The sequence below is a fragment of the Thunnus maccoyii genome, chromosome 10 (genome assembly GCF_910596095.1).
Source record: "Thunnus maccoyii chromosome 10, fThuMac1.1, whole genome shotgun sequence".
Classification (NCBI taxonomy): domain Eukaryota; kingdom Metazoa; phylum Chordata; class Actinopteri; order Scombriformes; family Scombridae; genus Thunnus; species Thunnus maccoyii.
The window spans coordinates 25,904,992-25,927,725 of NC_056542.1; the positions used below are offsets into that span (position 1 = coordinate 25,904,992).

A 22,734-nucleotide genomic window follows, 5' to 3' on the forward strand; every position below is an offset into this window, starting at 1 on the left:
GCGGCCAGGGATTAGATGATCACAGCCAGTCGGCTTCAAGAGCAACAGATTTTCATCTCTATGTTTTTTAGTTTAAGGGGAAAAACACAGAAGCAGTCACTAGGATGATACAATGGATAACGATGCTGTATAGAGATGTGTGTACCTGTGTCTACTGTGCATGCATGCAAATATGTGTGTTTGTGTGTGTGTGTGTGTGTGTGTGTGTGTCAAAACCTCTATTATCTCTGAAAAAATGTAATAAAAAAATGTTGAAGATGTAATAAGACCTGATATCATGTAAAAGCTTTCAAGAAATGACAAGAGGTTGAATTGCTATTGTGTTGCCGGTGATGAAGAGGAGCGAAACAACATGGAATATTGACATAAAAGCTTTTTTAAAAATGAGAAAATCTATAATGTTCTAATAAGATTAACCCAAGATATCATCTCTACAGGTCTCCCTCACTTGTTTCTACTCCTCAGCTGATTATACTGGAAAAGCTCCAGTCTTTGGATGTGTTTAGCTGATGGTGTGCTTGGGGCTGGGGGTGTAGGGTTGAGAGTATGGGTTGGGGGGGGGGGGGGGGGGGGACTACCAGGGGCCCCTACCTTCCCTCTCCTCAACTATCCTCCTCACATCTGGATACAATGTGGGAACAGGGCACCGAGGCCAGGGGGATGGCTGAAGGGAGGGTGTGAGTGTGCTGGGGAATTCTTTACAAAACATCAAGAGCCAATGGAAAAGGTGGTGGTGGTGCTGTTGCTGCTGCTGGTGGATATGGGGTGGCGGGGTTGTGTGTGTTGTGGTGGAGGTGGGAAGGTGGGGAGGGAGGGGGGGGGATACTAAAAAGCTCCCTGTCTTTGGTCTCTTCTTCCCTGTGTAGTTGACTGCAAGGCCCCAAGCAACAGACAGACAGAAAGGCAGCTGGGAACTGGGGTAAGTAGCAAGCAGCAGCCCAGGAAACACAATGTGGGAGCACAAATCCAGACGTGAAAAAAAAAAAAAAAATCTGGTGTTTCTGCTATTAAGAGGGGAACTAACAGCATATACAGGAAGTAATCAAGCTGGTTGTAACTGGAATATGTAGATTTTTGCATGCATTTCTTCAGTTCTGCTTTGTGGAAATAAATGAGTGTGAATGCTTTACACCACTGCAACCAAAAAGAGGAGTTTCAATATTATGTAATACACACATCTAGTTAAATAGAAAGACCTGGAGGAGACAGGTGATAGTTACAGGTTAGAAGAGAAGGGTTAAACTTTTTCATCTATCCTTGAACCTTCCTTGCCTTCTAAAAATCTGGTGAGTTATAATGACCCTAATGGATGCACATTACCTGCATCCTGCCCGTGCATTCAACTTTCATTCATTTTGCATGCATGCTCGGAGTTGAACTGTATCTCTGATCCACATGTGGATTTGGGGGTGAGCTCATTAGCCTCTGGGTGACCCTCATCCTCCTCCTCACCTCTCTCCTCAGTGACGCTGAAGCCTGACCCCACCACAGCTCCTCCACAATTTCCTAAACCCTGTTTCCCAACAGCTGGTCATTGCCTTCATTGGAAATATAACAAAAATGAAGGAAGCACTTTAAGTGTTCTTTTAATTCACATGGCTCTACTGTCGTGCACATTGCCCAAATTTGGATTTTCTCTCCCTTTTGACTGATAATAAAGACTTTATATTGTACAAATAAGGTCACTTCTTACTGTTACTCATTCTTTTGACTCATTTTGAGACAGCTAACAGTGTCTGGCAGCGAAGGAGAAGTCAAACTGCCCTCTATATTTCCATATGAGTGGGTCAGAGTAGAGCAGGATTTTTTTTTCTTTTTCCACAGCAAAAGGACAAAAACAATAGTGACATGCAGGCAAGTCAATAACAGTGTTGTACAAAAGTCCAGCTCTATTAAAAAGCAATGTTATCACTTTTGTTTATTTCTCTTCATTGGAATTTAATTGCTGTATTTCTATGTTATATTCCCATAATTGAGAGAAGGAATCTTCCTCCTCTATAATGACCACAAAAGCAAACATTTTGACAGGATAAAGTCCAAACTTCCGTCCGTCTGTACTCCCCCCCCCCTCTCCCATAAACACACATGCATGCACACACACACACATTCACTAAAACGCATCGCGGCAAGGTTAGGCTGACATCAGCAGGCTAACGATCAGTTCCTCTTTGGGCTGAATGATTAGCTGCAGTAGCCTGGAGACATTTCCAGCTTGTTTCCCTAAGTTAGTCAGACATGCAACATCACTGGCCTTCAATCTGCACTAACGACATCCACTCTCTTCCATTCTTACTGATTCTATATAAGAGTTTTTTTACTCACTAATAGATGACGGTAACAATGTAGTGAATGTGGGGCAGTTGAGATAGAGTGAAAAGCAGAACAGAGGGATGTGAAGTTTGTTGTGTTTGAAGTTGTTTACATACTCAAATGTAGTAACTACAGTTTTACCTTGAGGGAAATTAGATAACACAGTCCCTGGTTGTATGTGTGTGTGTGTGTGTGTGTGTGCGTGTGTTTAAAGGGGTGGAGTAGATAGCAGTTACATACTTCCATTAAAAGTGAAACTAAAGTAAAAATGAACTTGATATGCTTAATAGATATTTGCAAAAACCATTCAAGTGGTAATCCACAAACTTTTTTTAGATTTAGTTCCCAAATTCTCTTCTCTTCTTCCCAGAAGTCACTTGTCAATCAAATCTTAGATTATTCTATTTAAATCTGAACTCCTCCTGTGGGTGACACTCTTTTCTTTGTCTGCACAGCCACAGCCTATTCATACTACTTCTTCTCTTTATTCTAAAACTGCCGCAAACAAAGTATAACTTCCTACACATCAGATACTTTAGGAAGGAAACAGGAGACCTTCATTTGTAAAATTTAAGACCTATTTAATTTTTGTGGCCCTTTAAATTCCCATTTGAATCATGTTTATTCACTGAAACAGAATGGTGAATGCTAAAAAGGAGCCTCTCTGCTTTGGGTTCACCCAACCCCCACCCAACCTTAATGCCCTCTGGGCTGCTGTGAGTTTGGATTAAGTTTGGGTGCCACGTCCCCTCCCTCCCTACCGAGCCCAGCCGTCACCCCTGCAAAACATACGTACAGACGCCGACGCGCGCACACCTAGCCATGCGATCCAGACATGCAAATTTTGTGTGTCATCAAGTCGGCCATCAAATATGAAGAAAGCCGTTAGGAAGACACCAGTCTTGCAGGGAGATTTCCAAGTTAAAAAGAATGCAGAGGCAAGAAAAGCTGGTTTTACAAGTCATTAAGGAGGAGTAACTACAGAGTGTGATGCATTGATATATCAAAATATGCTATATGTCAGTTGCTTTGTACGATCTTGGTGTAAAAGAATAGATAAAAAATTTTAATTGGACATTAATTTTCTCAAAGTAAAGGATGAATCAATAGTAAAAGGTGTTTATGTAATAGAATTGACAGTATACTTTTTTAAATTCCCATTTAATGCTATTCCATTAAGGTGTGTTTGTATGTGTGTGGTGTGGGATGTGTGTGTGTGTGTGTGTGTGTGTGTGTGTGTAAAGCAGTGGATCAATAATGGTAGTCTACTACAGTGACATCTGGGCTGGACAAAGAGTGCTGTTCCTTCCCCCGGCAGCTCTCCCGTTCCCTCTCTCAATCCCTGATCACAGCCACGTGGTCCTCTGGGCTATTTCTCCCAGCTAAGCTTATTTCTCTTCTTTAATCCCGCAGCAATCACAGCAACAATGCCAAGCGTCGGTCCATAGACACGAGCAAGAATCTATTAACTATGATCACTATGTCAGCTAAACCTGATAAGCACTGCTAATGAATCCAGCACATTCAGCTGAGCGCTGTGTGCTCATGATTGTTATTTCATTGGATCATCAATAATGTGTAAGGTGGAAAATCAACATGAGTGACGGTGATGGATAATGCCTCTCGAAATGTAGTTAAGGCACTTGCATTTGAACTGAAGTGAGATTCTACTTTCTGTAAAACGCCACCACATCCTATCTTATTCAACTGATGAAATCTATGTTCTGACAAGGAGCTCTAAAGCCACTTGCATCACAACATGAACCATGCTGCTATGAGTATCCTAAGAACAAACAGAGCTGCACTGATAGATTCAGGTCGATACCCAACTATGATTATCAGATTATTAGCCACTCAGTGTGGGCCACCTGATTTGGTGAGGGTCCCGGTAAATCATTTATTTAATAGTATTATTGCTGCTAGCCACAGTCGTAGGAGTGGTAACAGTAGTCTAACCAGGCAAGTTGTTCCAGTGGGGTTGTTTGCAGAGTTGGAAAGTGTTCAAACAGCAAATATTTCAGATGCACATCCACACTGAGGTGCACTGAAGTGGGGAATACATCAACACGAACAAAATAAGTAATCGCACACTCACACAGCCCTCATATATTTAGAATAGCTTCATACTGACATTACATTGTGCCATCATGGGGTTACGAATAAAACCTTTTTGTTAGTTTTTACAGTTTAAGCACTTTTTTTAATATCCATATCTACAGTAAAGGAAGAAAATTTCGATTAGAGGAATATGTTTTTATTAAACGTCTTGCACTGACTACAACCAGCATTGGATCATAATATATGTCACAACTTGATCTCTCTAATAGCTGCACATTTTATCAACGGTAATCACCAGGCTTCATCACTAACATATCTAGCAATTTCAATGAGTGATCTCAACACTGCATGTTCTGACATGTTTGCTTTAAACATCGTCACGTATCAATTTGTACAATTAGTGCACACACATTCTCGTTGTTTTAATTGATGTTGTGACTAATTGTTCTGCATTACTCTCTTAGTGTTTAACAGTTGTGGATGTGTACAAATGTGGTGATAATATGGATAATGTAACCTTTTGTACGTTGTACTGAAAATAACATGGAATATAGCTACAATTAATAAGTGTCAGATGTTTTCTACACCCACATTCTCCTGTTGTTACTTGACAGGAACTGTATAAATAATACTGCCATCTTTTTACATAACCCTGATGAAGGCACACACAGCTGAAATATCAGTATAAAGCGACAGTATACTGAATAATTACAGTACACAAAAGTGTGGAAGTGACTAATTCTCTTTTCATTGACTTGACTTGTTTCCATCTCTGAACATGAGATTCCTCACTAAAGCAGATGTTGCCATTATTCAATGCAATTTACAGTTACAGCTGTTTTTTGCTCCCCCGCATGCATGGAGTGTGAATAAAGTAAACCATTCCAGGTTTATATAATTGTGATATGTTAAAGTAGTTTTCTATTTGATTAAAGTTCAGTTTTGTAGCAATAGAACTCTAAAAATCTGAAAATCTGTGTATGATGGCTTTCACTGGGGAGTTCTCGCGTCCCATAATGGCACGCTGTTTCAAAGGGGTTTTCCACCACAACAACTATGAAATTCTGGGGAAAAACTGAATCCTTGTCACACTGTTTAAATCTTAAGATAATAATCTCACCACAACATATCAACTATCGGAGGCGTCAATGAAAAAATAGTAGCACCAGCAACAGTTGAACTCTATGCACCACTAACACGTTCCTCTCTCCCCTCCCTGTCACCAGAGGCAAAATGTGTCTGTGCCTAAATCCCCCCGCCAGCACCTCCCCCACCCCCCCCCCTCCTCACCAACTCTAACCCCTCTCCTATCTTAATCCTCTGATTACTACATCATTTTCTTTGGGCCTAATTTGGACAGCTATCAGGCTTCACAGTTTTACTACCTGGACAGTGCTGCTTGGCTTGGCATAGACTCTATTGATCCATATGGTTGGGGAGGGTGCAGGTGTGACCCAAATAAAGAGATTAACTACCCACCAGTTACTAAAGTTTCAAGAAAATTGGCACCCAATAATATCTGCGTAAAGAGTGGACATATACAGTACATATAATGACAAAGTGTAGAATTATGGCTGCAGTAAATCTAAAGTCCCTCTGATTTTCCTAGGCAGTAAGCAATACGTTTCCCATGGAGGGCTCATTTATAATTTAATCCAGGAGCTTGGTGTTTCTAGGCTAACACAGAGAGATTGCCCTTTCAGAGTGGAAACCCCCACCATGCAGCAGGGAATCAATGCCGTCACCACAGAATAGACACTAGACCTCATATTAAAATGATGTGACCACCAGCAAAGAGAGGTGCGCTTCTTGTTTTCCATTCATTTTCAGTTTGTATTTCATAACAAAAATAAGGAACAGCTGTTTAAACGGGTTTTGCACTTGCTGTTTGCTGACTCTCATCATAATCCAACCTCAATATGCCACAGAAAGTTATTTAAGCCTGTGAAGGCAAATACACCTTAGCTTTCATGTAGAAAGGATTGACACAATCTAAAGCAAAACAAGGAAGAGCTGAGACAAAGAACAAAAAGAGCAAGACACATAAGACTTAAGCCTAACTGACTCAGTGGGGAAACATCTGTCTTGTGACTTGGTGTCTTTACTTTTTTCATATCCATTCTAGTTCAAAACCACCTAACATTAACACAACCAGTCTGGACAGAGATGAAGACGGAGAGTCAAAGCAGGGTAGCAATTACCCTAAAAAGGACTGAATGGATTCAATCTATGAAATAGTATGCACATGTACAACCCAACTTTCTAGCTCTAGAATTCAACAAGGTGCTGGAACCACAACAGACCTTGTTCCATGCTAACACTTGTCAGTATTTCTTTAAAAAACAGTTGTCCCAAATATATCTATTGGGAAAACCAGACACTCAAGTCACCATATTACTGACATACAAGCAGGGTAATGAACCAGCTAACAAGAGAAAATTGTAACCACAAAGATGTACTAAAACAAGAGATTATTTGGGACGTGGAAGTCACAAACTCAGTATGTTATTCTTAAAGAAATAGTTGGGAAGTTGCTTATTCACTTTCCGAAAGAGTCAGATGAGAAGACTGATGACACTCTCACATCTCTATTCTAAATATAGTTACAGCCAGCATCTGATTAGCTTGGAAGCTAGCCTGGCTCTATCCACAGGTAGTGTAAAAGTGACACTTCACCAAATTACAGGTAGTTAGCTGTAGCTAAAATGTGTTAATTAGCTTGTGTTAGAGCCAGGCTAGCTGTTTGCCTGTAGCCAGTTGTTGTGCTAAGCTAGACAAAGCGGCTGCTGGCTGTATGGCTTCATATGGCTTCATGTTTAACAGGCAGATATGAGAGTGGTATCCAACTCTCTACTAGAAAGCAAATAAGCATACTTCCTAGAATGTCAAAGTATAGTTTTGTCAATAACTGCTGAGAAAGACAAAAGTCCTGTCGAGCAAATACCTTATCAATTAGTAAAAACATACACATAAAGGTTTGCCCCACACCAATCTCAGAGATAATACCTTAAAAATCTACTATGACCATGTCTTAATAGTGTTGAACCCCCCTCTCAGTTGGTGAAGGTAAATGACTATGTCCATGGTGAAAAGGCACAAGGCAGTAATGAGTAATGAAAACAGCCGAGTTAGTGCTGCCATTCAGTAAAGGGCCTGCTGCTGTGGAATGTGAGGCGCCATTCATTCACATGGGTTAAAAATGCATTTCTGCCACCACAAAGCCCTGCCTTGTCCTCATTGTTTCTCGCCACACCAATAAAACACTTCCACACTCTGAAGGGAGAAGACAAAAAAAAGATGAAAATTGCTAATTTTACTCCCACAGATAGAGGGAAAAAATGGAGAGGGAGAGAGTGGAAGGGGGGTGAACTTCACAAAAGTCAAGTCTTTGGAGGAGATAAAGAGTCATGGCAGAGTTGAAAGTTTGATCATGATAAGCATGGCGATGGAAAAGTAAGCACACAAGCTGCTTACAAAAGACAAACACTCCTATTGACAAAACCTGAATGTATGCAGCATTTATTCAGTGTATGACAAGAGACACAATGGAGGAAGGCAATCAAATACAAAAAGCTTCACTCAAGTAATTTGTGAGCTCTCAAGGGATCTGTTTGTGAATATGAGGCATCTGCGACAGGCTTTCTACAAATCTCTTTTTTTTCCCGTACAGGCTCTTTCCTTTTGCAACTGCTGTATAGAAGCTTGATTGAATCATATTTATATTAGTCAACTGATATCCACAATAAGTCACATTTAAACACAGGTGATGTTCCTATTTATACTGACTTGACAACGCTCAACAAGTGATCTCACACATGTCGGAGTTTAGATACTTGGATGACATAACCCTCCAAGAAAAATACTCTCACGCTGAAATCTTTAGATATAGTTAAGCCTGTTTGTTTTCCCTTGATCCGATAGAATAGATTAAAAAAAAAAACAAGCATAACCTAAAATCCCCCCCCCAGTACTGCCATCACATAGAATTCCATTTTAGCATCCAGAAAAACTTTTTTTTTTCCCTGCATTTTCTATAAAGCTTTACTAACTAAACGTGTTTACCTTCTAATCTTTTCTTGGTACTTTTCATGTTTTGGAGAACAGTCAATTTAGGGAAGTAAGATCATTTATTGTTGTTGTGTGGTGTTGCAGGGTGTTGTATAACCACAGAGTGAGAGCTGCAGGCTGTAGAAGAAATGTTTAACATAATGTCTGAAATCTGACATGGGGAGACAATGTAATCCTGTCTGCAAAACAACGCTCTGCCTCTCTTCCTCCCTCCCTTCCTCCCTCCCTCCCTGTCTATCTCTTTCTCTTTCTGTATGTGTGTGTGTGTGTGACCTTACACTGAAGAAAATACTTTATCTTTCGGCAACTACAGAAAAACAGCACACCGCAGAAAGTCAAAAGCAAAGGACATTGAGAAGGAAAAAAAAAAGGCAGTCAAGAACAGAAAACTCACAGCTGAGGATAAGGACGCATGCACACTGGGAGTTTGTAAAAGATTATTACTGGCATGCTGAAGGATCACCATACAAAATACAACACTTACATCACCAGCTACTACCACAGAAATGTATAGAAGTTGAAAGAAAAACAAACAGTAAAACTCACACAAGTGACAACAGGAATATTATAGTGATTTGTGTGTGCATGTGTGTGTGTGTGTGTGTGTGTGTGTGTGTTCAAATATGTGTGTGTGTTCAAATATGTGTGTGTGTAAGTTCCACCAATACAAAGTCAGCCGCATATATCAGCTACTATTCGAAGTCAGAATTCCAACAGCGCCAGATAAGACAACGCCTAGTTTCATTCTTAATCATTTGTAGTACTTGAACTACAAACAAGATGGGATGTGAGCATTGTTTTGACACACGAGCGTGTGAGCACGCACAAACGCGTGCGTGCACACCATCTTTTTTTTTTCTCTCTCTCTCTCTCTCTACTGCAAACTATGCTTTTACATAACTATCTATCTCTATCTGATAACTGCTCCAGCCTGCCCCTGAGGGAGACTCACTGTGAAAGTCCTGTAATATGCCCATAGGTATGTATAATGTATCTTTAATGTTTAATAGCTTTCATTGTGACCTTTTCTTTACCTTACCTCCTATTATCACCCATCATATAGCTATAATATTCCTGTAGGGACTCCTGCTACTGGATAGCAAGTTTATGTTTGTTAAATCATCTATAATATTACTATGAGATTCCTTTAGGAACTTCATTTTGCCAGATATTTATATAGTACACTTCCTAAATATATCAAATGATTACTGTGTCTCCATTTTTTTTTTTTTTTTGCAAGGTTCCAGTCTTTTATCAGTCAAACATTCCTCATAATGACCCTTATCTCCATTGTAGCACATGTAGTTTTGCTGCCCGTTTCTTAATCAGTCCAACACTCTTTAAGGAAATGACTAGTTTAAAACCAAAGACGTGTAGTCTGTAATAGCCAAAGATTGCAGTAGCAGCAGCAGTAGTCTTGCGAACACACCCTCAAAATAACAAACAATAATAATTATATACAGTCACTTCCTTACCAGTTAAAACACCGCTGAGCTCAAACACACACACACATATACAGAAAAAGAGACCGGTGCAGTTCTCCAAAAGCAGATATCAAGAGTCCAGATCCAGCAGAGATAAAGAGGAGACACACTGTATCTTCCAGTGCAGCGACTGACAACAGCGACCCGCGGTTCAACTTTGCAAAAATCGCGTGGAATTATGATTATCTCTGGCGAATTCCTATCTCCTTGTGTTGTGGGGCAGTACAGGTTCCTCTCTCTCTCCCCTCTGTGTTTCTCTGTGTCTCTCTCTCCCTCGTCTCTGTCGTTTCGTTTGTGCTACCTTCACGTGCTGCCGGGAAATGTTGTGACTCAGAGATGGGCTGAGTGGTAATTAAGTGAATAGGTAAATCGTAGTGGGAAGATCCAGAGGTCATTGATATGACGCAGTTTCTGAGATTAAAAATGTAACTCATGTGGGGTACGCTGATAATATTTATCAATGTAAATTTACTGTTTCCAGGTAAATCAACCTGCTTCATGGAATTGATAATACGTTTATTTATATTAGAATTATTGTTTTGATTTTCAATCATTTAAATACACAGCATGTTTTGTCAATTAATTCTGACTTTTTGTGTTGACACTGCCTGGGACCTAGGGACACTCAACTTCCTATAACTCCTATTTATAGCCCATGTGAAGTGTACTGGGTAATCCCACATAGACGGTTTTATGATGAAAAAAATATGTGATCCCCTAACATTCCCAATGTCAAAGTGGAAAGTACAACTATTTTTCTATTTTCTATCTTAAACGACTATGGAATTTTTTTATCACTTTCGCGCAACTCTAACATGGAAATGGCGGGACTTATGGAAGCACCTGAATGCACCACAAATGGAAAGGAGCCCTGTATGAAACACCGAGGACAAGATCGAGGGCGAAAAGGGAGAAGCAGAAAAGTTTGTCCCCGCGGTGTAGTCCTTGACATTAAACCCCAGTCCGCATAGGTCGCACATTTCACTGTGCTTTTGTTTCACTTCTGTCTCCACCGCTTCCTATCAGGGGGGGGGGACCAGCTGCTGTGCTCATGTGTGTTTAGTCTAAACTGTCCAAAGAGGAGGCGACACTGAACAATTGTCCCCATCTCACCAGCAGCCCCGTACCATACATGCGCAATCGGGTTCGTGCGTAAAAGACACGTTGGTAGAACAGGCAGATAGCACTATCTGTGATCGGGTTGCATACTTACTTTTTTTTTTTTTACCCACATCGCCTCATTTTGATACAGTCACCTGTATGTAGGCTACATGTCAAATAATGGAGTGAAGGAGAATCTAGAATATGTCATTAATTCGGATTATCTTGTACTGAGACCCCAGCAGCCGCAGCCTATTGTGTTCCTTTACCATAACAGCAGGCTCACATCCTGTAAATGCATCATTATTTAGGAAAGAAAAAAGTTACATGCATGCCCCCCCCCCCCCCCCCCCCCCCCTCCCATAGACACACACACACAGCACATACACATACACACACACACGAAACACTCGATCGACCCCCTCACTTTACTCCTCCCTCTCCACATGTTTCCCCCAAACACACACACACGCACGCGCACGCACACACACACACACACACACACACACACACACACACACACACACACACACACACACAGAAACACCGCATGCAGATGAGTTCCGAGAGCTTGAAGTGGAATTGGCGCAGAGATTGAAAGAAGAAGAAATGCGACACACCAGAGAGCTTCCAGCGGTTTCAGATCCTCATATTAATGACTAGAAGAAACACCGTTCCGGCTCCTGGCACCTGTGCCTTGCTCAGTGGCAGTTGCCTATATATTATGCAGGACACGACTTCCTAATAAGGATGATGAACCCCCCCCACCCCACCAGCACCCCCACCCCTTCCTACCGTCCACCTCCAGCCTGTGTGTCTTCGTGTGAATAAAAAGAAAATCATTAACAAACGGAAAAAAACTGCTCTTATGCAGGCTGTCTCCTTTTCATTCTTTCGCAATTTCTGCCTGTTTGATGCTGTGGTGATAAGAGTATCTTGTCCAAAAAATTACTCACTCAAGGAAGAGATGAGCACTTCATGGTGGTGAGCTGGTGGAAAGTTTGCTTAACCTCAAGGATGTTGGTGGACGGCATGAGTCTGACCATGCTCAGTTTATTCCCTTTTTTTTTTTTTTTTTTTTTTTTTTTAGAGTTTAGGCTGCCTTTTAAAGGTTGACACTAAGTATGATGACTCACGTAGATCATATCATAAGTGTCATCAAACTACTGCAAGTTAGATAGTGTCTATAAAAAGTGAAAATTTGAAACAATTTTACACACTTAAATCTCTGTTGCCTGAAGATGATCACCGACAGGAGGTCATTAAATATCATTTATCAACCCTTACACCCTTGCCTGCTTGTAACCTATTTATAAATCAAGATCAGACAATCGCCTCCCATTCAAAGCACAGGGTGGTCCAGTGTTATTCACTGGAAAGAGACGGAAGAGAGGAAATCAGAGATGTGCGTACCTGATTTATCAAGAAGAATAATCCAGGGTGACTTCAAGAACCATAGACAATCCTAAAGGTGAAAGCATGCTCTTTGCAATGTATGCTGAAGTGCATGATTGAGTAGGTCCAGTCCATTTTGTCCCATGGGAGGGCGTGGCAGGGATCCCTCTCCGCGTTTATTCGCATATCACATAAAGCTGTCGTTTTGAAGTAAAATATATGGATACAGATGTGGAATTGTCACCCACAGCAACATCCCTCCCACAAAAGTAAGATTGGGTGCCTCTGTGCGTATTTTGGCAGTTTCCTGAAACCCCTTTTCCGCGGCAGAATGGTTTGTTCCGCATTAAATGGAACTATCGGCTATTGTCTCATCAGCGAAAAGTTGTTGATACTGCTAAGGACTCAAGAAGTGCGCAAAGACTGTGTCAGTGTCCTGATTACCGGTCTATTCAGACAAATGTTAGTATCTGAAATGATGTCATGGCATAGAAACCATAGAAGGTGATGTAATTTCACTCTTTGCCAGTGGAGTGTCATTATATAGACAGCAGAGGAGTCATCCTCCTTGATCCACCCTGTCGCAACACTCAGACATACAGTAATGCACTGATACCTGATCTCACTTCTAAAAACAGAAACTGAATGAATGTCTAAATAACTTCATTCACTGGTAAAGGCTGGAAAAATTCCACTTTCTGTCTTTTTTTAATGAGATGTTGTGACATTAATTTACATGGTTATTCATTTACATTATTCTACCATCACATAAAGATACTGACTGACAGAAATGAGACTGCATTCATACACGTACACTCGTACAGTTTTTTTAAAACTTGATTTTTAAAATGGATATCTTCTGCAGATAAAATATTATTCACTTTCTTGTTTGTCACTTTGATGTCGCTAGAATGTAATGCTGCTTTACATTCAGTCAAACAGGTTCTCAAGCCTGTTTTACACACATTTTTGAAGATGGCAAACATAACAACAGCTAAAATTTAAGGTTAGTCTAGTCTATTACACAATAACTACAACTCTGTTATCACACACACACACACACATGTTGTCTCTAGTATGTTTTCACGTTAGTACACGTCAGTAGTAAGATCACCTGCTGAAAATCACAGGAGTGAAATGATTCATTTGATTTAATGAATTGAATTAATTAGGTCATGTTGTCCCCAAGTCATGTAAATGCCAGGCGGGAATGGGTTAAAATTGGCTTCCTTAAAACAGTGGTTCTCAAAGTGGGGTCCCGGGACCCCCAAGGGTCCTTCAGGAGGTTCCAGGGGGTCCCCAGCAAAAAGGGGAATAATTTATTTTTTCACTATAATTCCATCTATAAATAACACAATGATAGAATGTATGACTATTTTGGTCATTGCTTTCTTACACTTTCTGTAATAAAACATCTAAAAGCAAAAGTCTATCAGATGGGGGTCTGTGGTCTAACTTGTGTCAGTTTAAGGGTCCTTTACATGAAAAAGTTTGAGAACCACTGCCTTAAAAGACTGGAAAACCTGGAAAAGCATGGAAAATGAATGTGATAACTCAGAGGTCTGGAAAAAATGTGGACAAAGTGATGTATCATTTCTGATCAATCTGATTACACACTGCAAATAGTTGTGGATCAAAGTCTTTTGTGTTACTTGTAATGAGTGCCTTATTGACTTGGCACTGTCGGCACATTTCACACTCAACGCCACCAAAATGTGGCCAACATTTTTCCAGGCATGACAAACATGAGGTTATACGGATCTATAAATACTGCTGTTAAAAGGAACTCCAGCTTATTGTATGTTATGTGTTGTAACTGTCACTCCATTGTGTTGTGTTGTGCATGTTTTGCAGAGGTCAGGCTTGTTTGCTCAGCATGTGTGCAGTGAGAGGGAGCCATGTTTCTGACTGCTGATGTACCAGTGACTTAAGACACACAGACATCTTATCAGCGACGAGCCCTTGAATTGCAACGGCAGGCACAGTGCTTTGTGTACGCAGCCCTGGAGCTCCACGGGGGCTCCCTGAGCACTTGCATACATAGAAAATACACACCCTCATACACATTGATGGATGCACATGCTAACTGCTAAAAAACATCACTGCTTCCTCAAAAATACTCATAAACATCAAGACTATTAAGTAAGTGATTACACCCATGATGAAATAGGATCTTCTCAACTGTACATATATAAAACACACAAGAGCCCTTCCAGCATACAAACACAGATGCAAATGCAATGCTGTATTCTTGAAATGTGATCTGCTCACACAGATAACACACCCATACACACCCATACACATATTTATATGTATGGACTTCCTTACACACTCACACACACACACACTACACATGTTTAACATACAACACACACCATTCCTTGTTTTGAAAAATGTGATCTACGCACACAGACACACACAGTCACTCCTGACGTTCATTATAACATGCATGGAAGAAAAATATTCACTCACACCCATGGATAAAATGACAAAGACATGAGTGATACATAGGTACAACACAATGAGCAGAGCCTCCCTGCTCTGTCTCTCCCTGTAGTACGTGAGTCACTGTTTAGATACTTCCTGTTATAAGAGAGCAGTCTTTAAAACAGCTTTCCTCTCCCCATTCCTGCTCTCCAAGTCAGAGGGAATGTCAGGCCAAACACACACACACCAAGGTGTCCTTTCTCTTTCTCTCTTGGACCCAGTCGGCAGAGAAGCTTCTCTGTTGTTTGCTGAACGCCCTTCAGTCTGCAGGTCACCTACTCAGCATTTTAAAACATACCTCAGTGAACCTTCACCTTTAAAAGGGGGGTTTGAAAATCTCCCACGTGCGCTGTCTATACTGTACCAGCGGTGCATGCAGACAACAATGCATGCATGCATTTGCACACTATTGCATGCATAGCTGCTTGTGCATGCATGGCAGACACATACGCACACCTCAGGGCAGCTCTTATAATAGCTACCCGTGGTATTCAACACAGCAATGTGCACTGCTCTAGCCAGCACAGATCTACATTACTGTATGTGGTGTCTCTGCATGTTTGAGTTACCTGACTACAGGTTGAATTCTCTCATATTGAAATAATTAATAATAATTTATATGAAAATGATTCACTTGAATCAAAGGGGGTGAGAGTATCGTATCCGTTCTTCCTATAGTAACACATGCTCACGTGTCTGCTGTAACCTCACCAATATTTCTTTTCTTGTTGTCACTTTCATTTTGACTGTGTTCCATTACTTTTGCTCCTGTTGTGACCCAGTTTTTCTCAAACGGTTGAGTCGAGTTGATCCTCTCTTCTCTTTAAATGGAAGCAGTGGAGGCAGTGGTGTTCGCTACTAGGATACACCGCTATCACAAGCCTTCTCCAGTGACTGACACCTTCAGCCCCCTTGTGCTCAATTAGCTTGTAGTGAGTGCATTAGCAACCGCATGCTAATTGTCAGCTGGCAAAGGAGTGCAAGGAGAACCCTCAAGGAGATACCTCAGGGAGTGTTGGGGAGGGGAGGTGGGGGGTTGATCATGTGCTTTGTTGCCTAACCAGACCATGAGCACATACATACTGTACGTATGCTGTGAGCAGCACAAGGAAGCTCACATCTTGCCATACAACATTAAATATTCATGGGATATCACATTACCTCTTTTGAATAAGGCAAATAAACACCCTTTTTGGACTCTGATGCCAGACCTCTCTTAGCTCAGTTGTACTAAACAGAATTAATTTGAACTGAATTGAGCTCAAATTAGATTCACTTAAATGAATCTAATCGAAGCACATAGAGAATCTGTATTTTCTTGTCCTTTACTGTGTGGCTGTGTGAAACAGTGGCAGCTTTTTGCACGTGTTGTGGAAAATTTCTCTTTTTTTTCTCTTCAGGTGATGCTTCAGTGGGTAGAATGGTAAAAGAAGGATGACTGCATATGGTTTTTCTTCATTGTTTCTACTGTACAGGAGGAAGTGCTGCTGCCTTCACTCTCACTCTCTCGCTCTCTCTTTCTGTATCTTGTTGACTCGATCTGAAACAGCGTTTGGATCTCATCTATTTCCTGGTGCACTCCTCCACTCCACCCCTCCTTTAAAAAAAAAAAAAAAAAAAAAAAATTCACATCTCTCTCATCCCCCCCCCCCTCCCTCCTCCCTGCCCCCTCCTCTTCTCTCCCCACCTCTCTCAATTCCTCTTCTTCTCTTTGACCACCTTTCCTTCCCATCTTATCAAATTCCATAGGGTGGGGAGGGGAAGTGAGGGTGGATCCACCCACATGAGTGATCATTCATGCTATTTTAGCAGTGTTGTTTTCAGCTGGGCCACAACATCCACCTGCAAAAAAACCTCCAAAAGCAACACAAATCTTGTTGCGTCACTGGATCAACATAAAGTCAGCAGCATTAAAGTGGCAATACATCACAGCACAAATATCATTAAATCATGCTTATAATAGCTAATTCACCAGCGGCAGGGAGGATAAAGATAAAGGTAAATGGCTGACCTCTGCTGTTGTTAGTTCAGGGTGTGTACATTGTGTATCTGTGTGTGAGGCAGGAAAGGGTTGTTGAAAAGTCCTCTCAGTATAAAGGGAAGGTGACTGATTGAGAAGTCCCAGGTTGTGTTCTGTTGCTAATATAGTTATGCGGCGTAATCGTGCAATAATAACATCATAATCCCATCTGGAATGAGAAACTGTGGACTGTGTGCTACAGTGATTGAGGCCATTTCCTGTGTGTGTGTGTGTGTGTGTGTGTGAGAGAGAGAGAGAGAGAGGGAGAGAGTGTCTGTGCCAGTGCATTTTAAGCAGCGGTGACTGCAGGAGGCAGCCTGATGGATACAGGATCATACTGCAGCGCTGACATTGTCTTCAGTCCTCCTCCTCTTCCTCCTTCACCCTCCCCTACTGTCTGCCTGCCTCTCAGCAGAATTATCACTCTAAAAAAAAAAAACACAAAAAAAAAAAACTCTCACACACCCACTAGCCCTGAACACACACAGATTGAGGAGCAAGTGTAGCCACATGCAACCACAATTATATTTGTTGCATTAACGAAAATAGCGTGTGTGCATGTAGACATGACACACGTTGAAAAAGTGCACTAGCTGGTTGCAAGAGAGTTGATGAGCAGCACTGATGCAAAAAGTGCACAAATGCAAACACGCACTCATAAGGTAGCTACATATTCCCTACAGCTAAACCTCTGTCCCCCAACTCCACCCCTCCTTCCCTTGCATACAGTACACACACTCACTCACCGGCTCATTCAAAGGCAGCCATGCATGTTCAGACACAAGGTGCTGCAGGAACAAACAATAAGACAAAAACAGCCACCAGGGATACACTGAGAATATCACAGCAAGGATTTCATCATCAAATCTTATGTCATTCTGCAAGTGTGTTGCAGAGCTCTCATACAGATCCCATGTCTGTCTTAAAAGGCAAACAGGAAGTCAGGCAGGGAGCTGTTGTTGTACCTTGCCACGCATGCATGCATGACTTTTTTTTTTTTTTTCACTAGTGACAGCGACCCTTGTTACATACAGCTTGTCACGGAGGAAGGGAAGTGTCCACTCCAGCCATAGCCCTTTAATTCAAACACAGAGCCGGCTCTGTGTGCCCTCAGGTTCAAAAGAGATAGAGAGAAGGGAGTGTGTGTATATGTGGTAGGGGGGCAGGAAAAGGTGCCTAAAGCTTGCATACGCTAGCGTGTATGCCTGCATGTGTTACACCAGCCTCGTTCTATACATTGCCACACACTGCAATTTGAAGCCTCTGCTATTGTGCTCTACACTGTCACCAACCAGCTTTGTAACTAATGCTGAGTGTACTCATGCATTTGGTGTCCAGTGACATTATTAAAACACACAAGTATAACATCCTTTTAACTGACTTCTCATAGTATCGCTTCCACTTTTCTCATCTGGTAAAATGAGCCTGCCATCATTTCTGTGTTTCTATTTTTACAGAGCATGCACCTTTTCTTTTACTACACATGTACAGTGTTTTGGGATATGGTAACATCTAAATGAGACTATAGTTGTCTGCAAGATGTCAATAAATATCTCTAATGAGATGAATCATAGCTTTTCAACATTTCTAAATTTAATGTCAGGAAATGTTTTTTAAGGAGGTTATTTATGTGACCTCTTCTTATTTATGTAATCTAGCCACATGCTGTTTAACACCATTGTCTTATTGCATCTGAAAAACATCCAAACCGATACCTTGTGTTGAAAGCTGTCATATTACAGGAATGTTTATTTGTTTGATGATGATGTAATTAACACGTTGCCCTGGACGTGTTGCCTGTTTGACATTGTGTCTGACATTGAATCTGGCGGTAGACAACCGCTCAGAGGCATGTGATGAGTATGCCAGGGAGGCTGGTTTAGTCTCCAGGCGACACACCATATGATATTGATTATCTTTTGTTTGGCTATCTCTGCAGCTCCTTGCCCTAAAGGATTTAACTCACATTATTGTCTGGCATGAGGCTCTATTACTCCAATTTACCAAGCTCTCCAACCAGCAGTACATGCACTGCTGTTGAAATGTGTCCATGAGATCCCGGAACAAGGCCGCAAAACATTCCACTTCATTCAAACTTTTTTTTTTTGGAGAAATAATCTTCATTAGTTAAGTCCAACCAAATCAAAGCTTTAAAGCAGAGAGAGAAGCTGTATTTATAACTTGCTAGATTTTCTTGCTTTTCTTCACTGGCTTTCATCACATCAGGCAGTGCAAAAGTTCAACGGGCACATGCACAAATTTGTTGATTCAACACAACGACCACTGAATGGATGGCATTTTCACAGTGCTTGTGTATGAGCATGTTCCTGTGAGTTTGAGGTGATGAGACTGAAGCGTAGCTTAGACCAGTGGTTTTCTTTTTTGTTTTTTTTCAATCGACCCATTTTCTATGAGGTCAAGTGGTGATGCAATTTCACTCTTATGTGCATACACAAGGTTTCTAATATTTATTTACCCCAATTCAAGAATAGTTCTATAACTTGAGACTGAATATTTACAACTTTGCTGCAGTAATGAGGCAGCATACAGATGCTATGACACTGACAATTTATTTTACTGTAGACAACAACTTAAAAAGTCATTAATCTTTCTTTAAAAGAAAGTTTTTAATGTGATTACATTGCTCTTACTTTACTGAGAGTTTATCTCTACTTTATTGATGCTTTTTTAAAATACTTTTTTTTTAGCCATGCTAGCGGCATGGCTCTGTCAGTCGGTATTATTAATGGAATATCACAACAAGCACTGAATGGACTGCTACCAAAATTTTGTACAGACATTCATGGTCCAAGAAGATGAATCCTCCTGACTTTTCCTCTTGTGCCACCATGGAGTTCACATTTGTGGTTTCTGGTGAAATGTCTAGTATTGGATGGAGTGCCAAGAAATTTGTTTCAGACATCATATTGCCCCCAGATATGAATTGTAATCACTGTGCAGATCCCCTGCCGTTCATCCAGCACCTCAATCAGGTCAAAATTTTACTTTGTCCAATACTTTAATTATGTCTAAATACACCCTAGGCTGTACTTTGTGTTTATTGCTGATTAGCAAAGGTGAGCATGCTAACATGCTAAATTAAGATGTTTAACATGGTAAACATTGTACATGCTAAAAATCAGTGTGTTAGCATTGTCACTTTGAGCATGTTTGAGTATACTGTTTGATTGTGGACAGCTTCCACGACCTACTGATGACCAACAACGACTCAGACAATTTAGTCATGCCAACAGGCTATTTATGTCACTACAGTTACAGTAAGAACAGTAAGTTTGAAGTCAATTTGCTGAGTTCCACAAAATGCTAACAGCAACCATATCCTGCAATAGCATGCTATGCTCATATCAATATCTTGGTTTTTGTTGTCAGAATTGGGTTTCAATATTGTAATTATATATAATTATAATAATAATTATTATAATTAAAGCTACTCATTTTTATAGTAATGTTATGTTTATAACCTGCCTATACCCCAAAACACAAAAATCAACATCACATAAATTTTACATACTGTTTTTACTTCTAGAAGAAATCCTTACTGATAAATGTTAAAAGATTTTCAAATTACATACAAGGTTCACAGACAACTACTACAAGTCTGCATTATATGATCAGAAAGATCTAATGAAGATGCTATCAGACCATTATCATTAGTGCTCATCATGTTGTACTGTAGGCGGCTGTGTTTGAAATGAAGATGTTAATGTGTGTGTTTGGCATGTTACAGAAAATAGCAGATTGTAGATTTTTGTTGACAGCTTTCAAGAGCACTTGGGGAAAGTTTTGAGAGAACACGCCTATATGAGTATATTTTGGTGACTTCCACTGTCATCCAGTTCTACTGACGATGCATGAAACATGATTTTAGCTGGAGGAGCTATAGAGTTCAGGCCCCCATATTACCTGCTTTGCAAACACTTAACAGAATCCGAAATAGTTCTATATCTAAAACCTGCTTACGCACCCACTCGCCTAACCCTTCCCTCAACCGTTCTCACTCACTCACCATCATACCCACCCCCACACACACTCCCTCCCTTGCCAGTATTAAAAAGTTGAAATTGATATTATCACTACCGCTTGTACTTCAGTCACTGCTGTTGAGACAGACGGCAACAAAAGTTGAGGTGAGGTCAACACTGTTTTGAGTGACATCACTGTGTGCTGTAATTTTCCACCTGCGAGTATGTGAAACTCAAGTTATTGCACACTTGATGGATATACACAACTTAGGCTCAGTTGACCTTTTAGTAGCATGTTCCAATAAGGAACCCTTCATAAAAGGTTTACAAGTTGTAACAAATGGTTTGATCAATGGCTGATAAATCATTTACTTTTAAGAAAGTGGAACCAAAACATTAAATGAAATAAAAAGAAAGACAAAAATAGTTATTGGATAAAATCAATAAGGATATGTGCAACTCAATGAGTCACAGCTCTTTGTCTCAGGGAAAAAATAATTTGTCTCTGAGAATACAGATTGGTAATAGTCTTTTGACAGTATTCAAATCTGTAAAAAAAAAAAAGATCTTTTTACTGCTCAACTCACCTCTGCTCTCTGCAATTACTACTTCCTAGAATACAAGTGGTGTAGCACATTCATCATCCTCAGCTGTGATGAACTGAACAGTGTGCACCAAGTATTACACGAGGCCAGCAGGGTGACAGAGCCTTGTGCTATTGTGACAAGTGTTTTCCATTCATATCAGCATACTGTGTATATATACTAAATTTACCAGCTGCAGTAAATATAGACATTTTCCAATTGGTGCACGTTTATCTGCAATTGCGAAATTTTACAAATAGTTGTTTTGCAGCGCACAAAACACACACACACACACACACAAATGTCTCATGTTGCCCTCCACTTATCTTGATCTAGCAAATTATATCCAAGGCGTGTGTGTTTGTGTGTGTCTGTGTACGCAACTGTGTGTTTGACTTTCCTACTTATGCCACAGACAGCTGTTGTTTGTATTGCCCCGAGTGCTCAAACCTACTTTGTAATTAGTCCTATCTATGCTTTACTTTACTGAACTGATGAGTCGGGGGGGAGGAGGACGAGGAGGAGGAGGAGGAGGAGGAGGGGGGGGGGGGGTTAGGGTCCCACTTCTACCCTCTTCATCTCCACAACACCCTCTACCCACCCCCAATCCCTTCTGCAAAGTAGCGCCTGAATCACCCACACACACACACACACACACACACACACACTCACACACACACACACACACACACACACACACAGCTCCAGCCAGAGACAATAGCTCCAACACAGAAGCCATGTTCAAAACAGCTGACGTTGAAATGTGTTAGTTTGTGACCTCATTGCAAAGGAATTGTGGACATATTGAGCCTATGTTTGCACGGGCTCGCGCTGAAACAACATTTATCAAAGTAACAAATCAAGGCTTAACTGCTAACATGATGTGAAACCTGTTGCCTCAAATGGCAAACTTGCCAACAACTTTCCTAAAATCAATACCACAGCCAGTAAAAACACACAAATCAGGTAACACAGGTTAAACACACAAATCAGAGTGTTTTACATTATCTTGAGGGTTAGAAAGAAGTTGAATAGGAAAGTTGAAAAACACAAGCCTTGTATAGGAAGGTGAGGGAGGAAATCATGGCAAGGCTGCATTTTTTTTTTTTTTTTTACCGAGAGGGGGATGGGTGGTTTTTAGATTGTCCCTCCTCCCTCTTCCTCTGTCTTTTTTCTCTTCCCTCTCATCTTTGTTCAAGGGCTGCCTGGCTAAAACAAGCTGCCCCTGCACACTGAATGAAAGT

The 22,734-nt window shown here is 40.8% G+C and overlaps 1 protein-coding gene across 4 annotated transcripts in view; it reads right to left on the bottom strand.

Annotated features, from left to right (window-relative positions):
• The window catches only part of LOC121905143 (zinc finger protein 516-like), a 65,560-nt gene that overhangs the window by 33,063 nt on the left and 9,763 nt on the right, over positions 1-22,734 (bottom strand). Inside the window, exon 1 of one of the 4 annotated variants that reach the window (XM_042423158.1) lies at positions 9,912-10,149. The exons of the other annotated variants lie outside the window; for them this stretch is intronic. The gene's annotated coding sequence lies outside the window, so the exon portion shown is untranslated. Of the gene's footprint in view, positions 1-9,911; positions 10,150-22,734 lie in introns of those variants that run through there. 4 annotated transcript variants of the gene reach the window in all.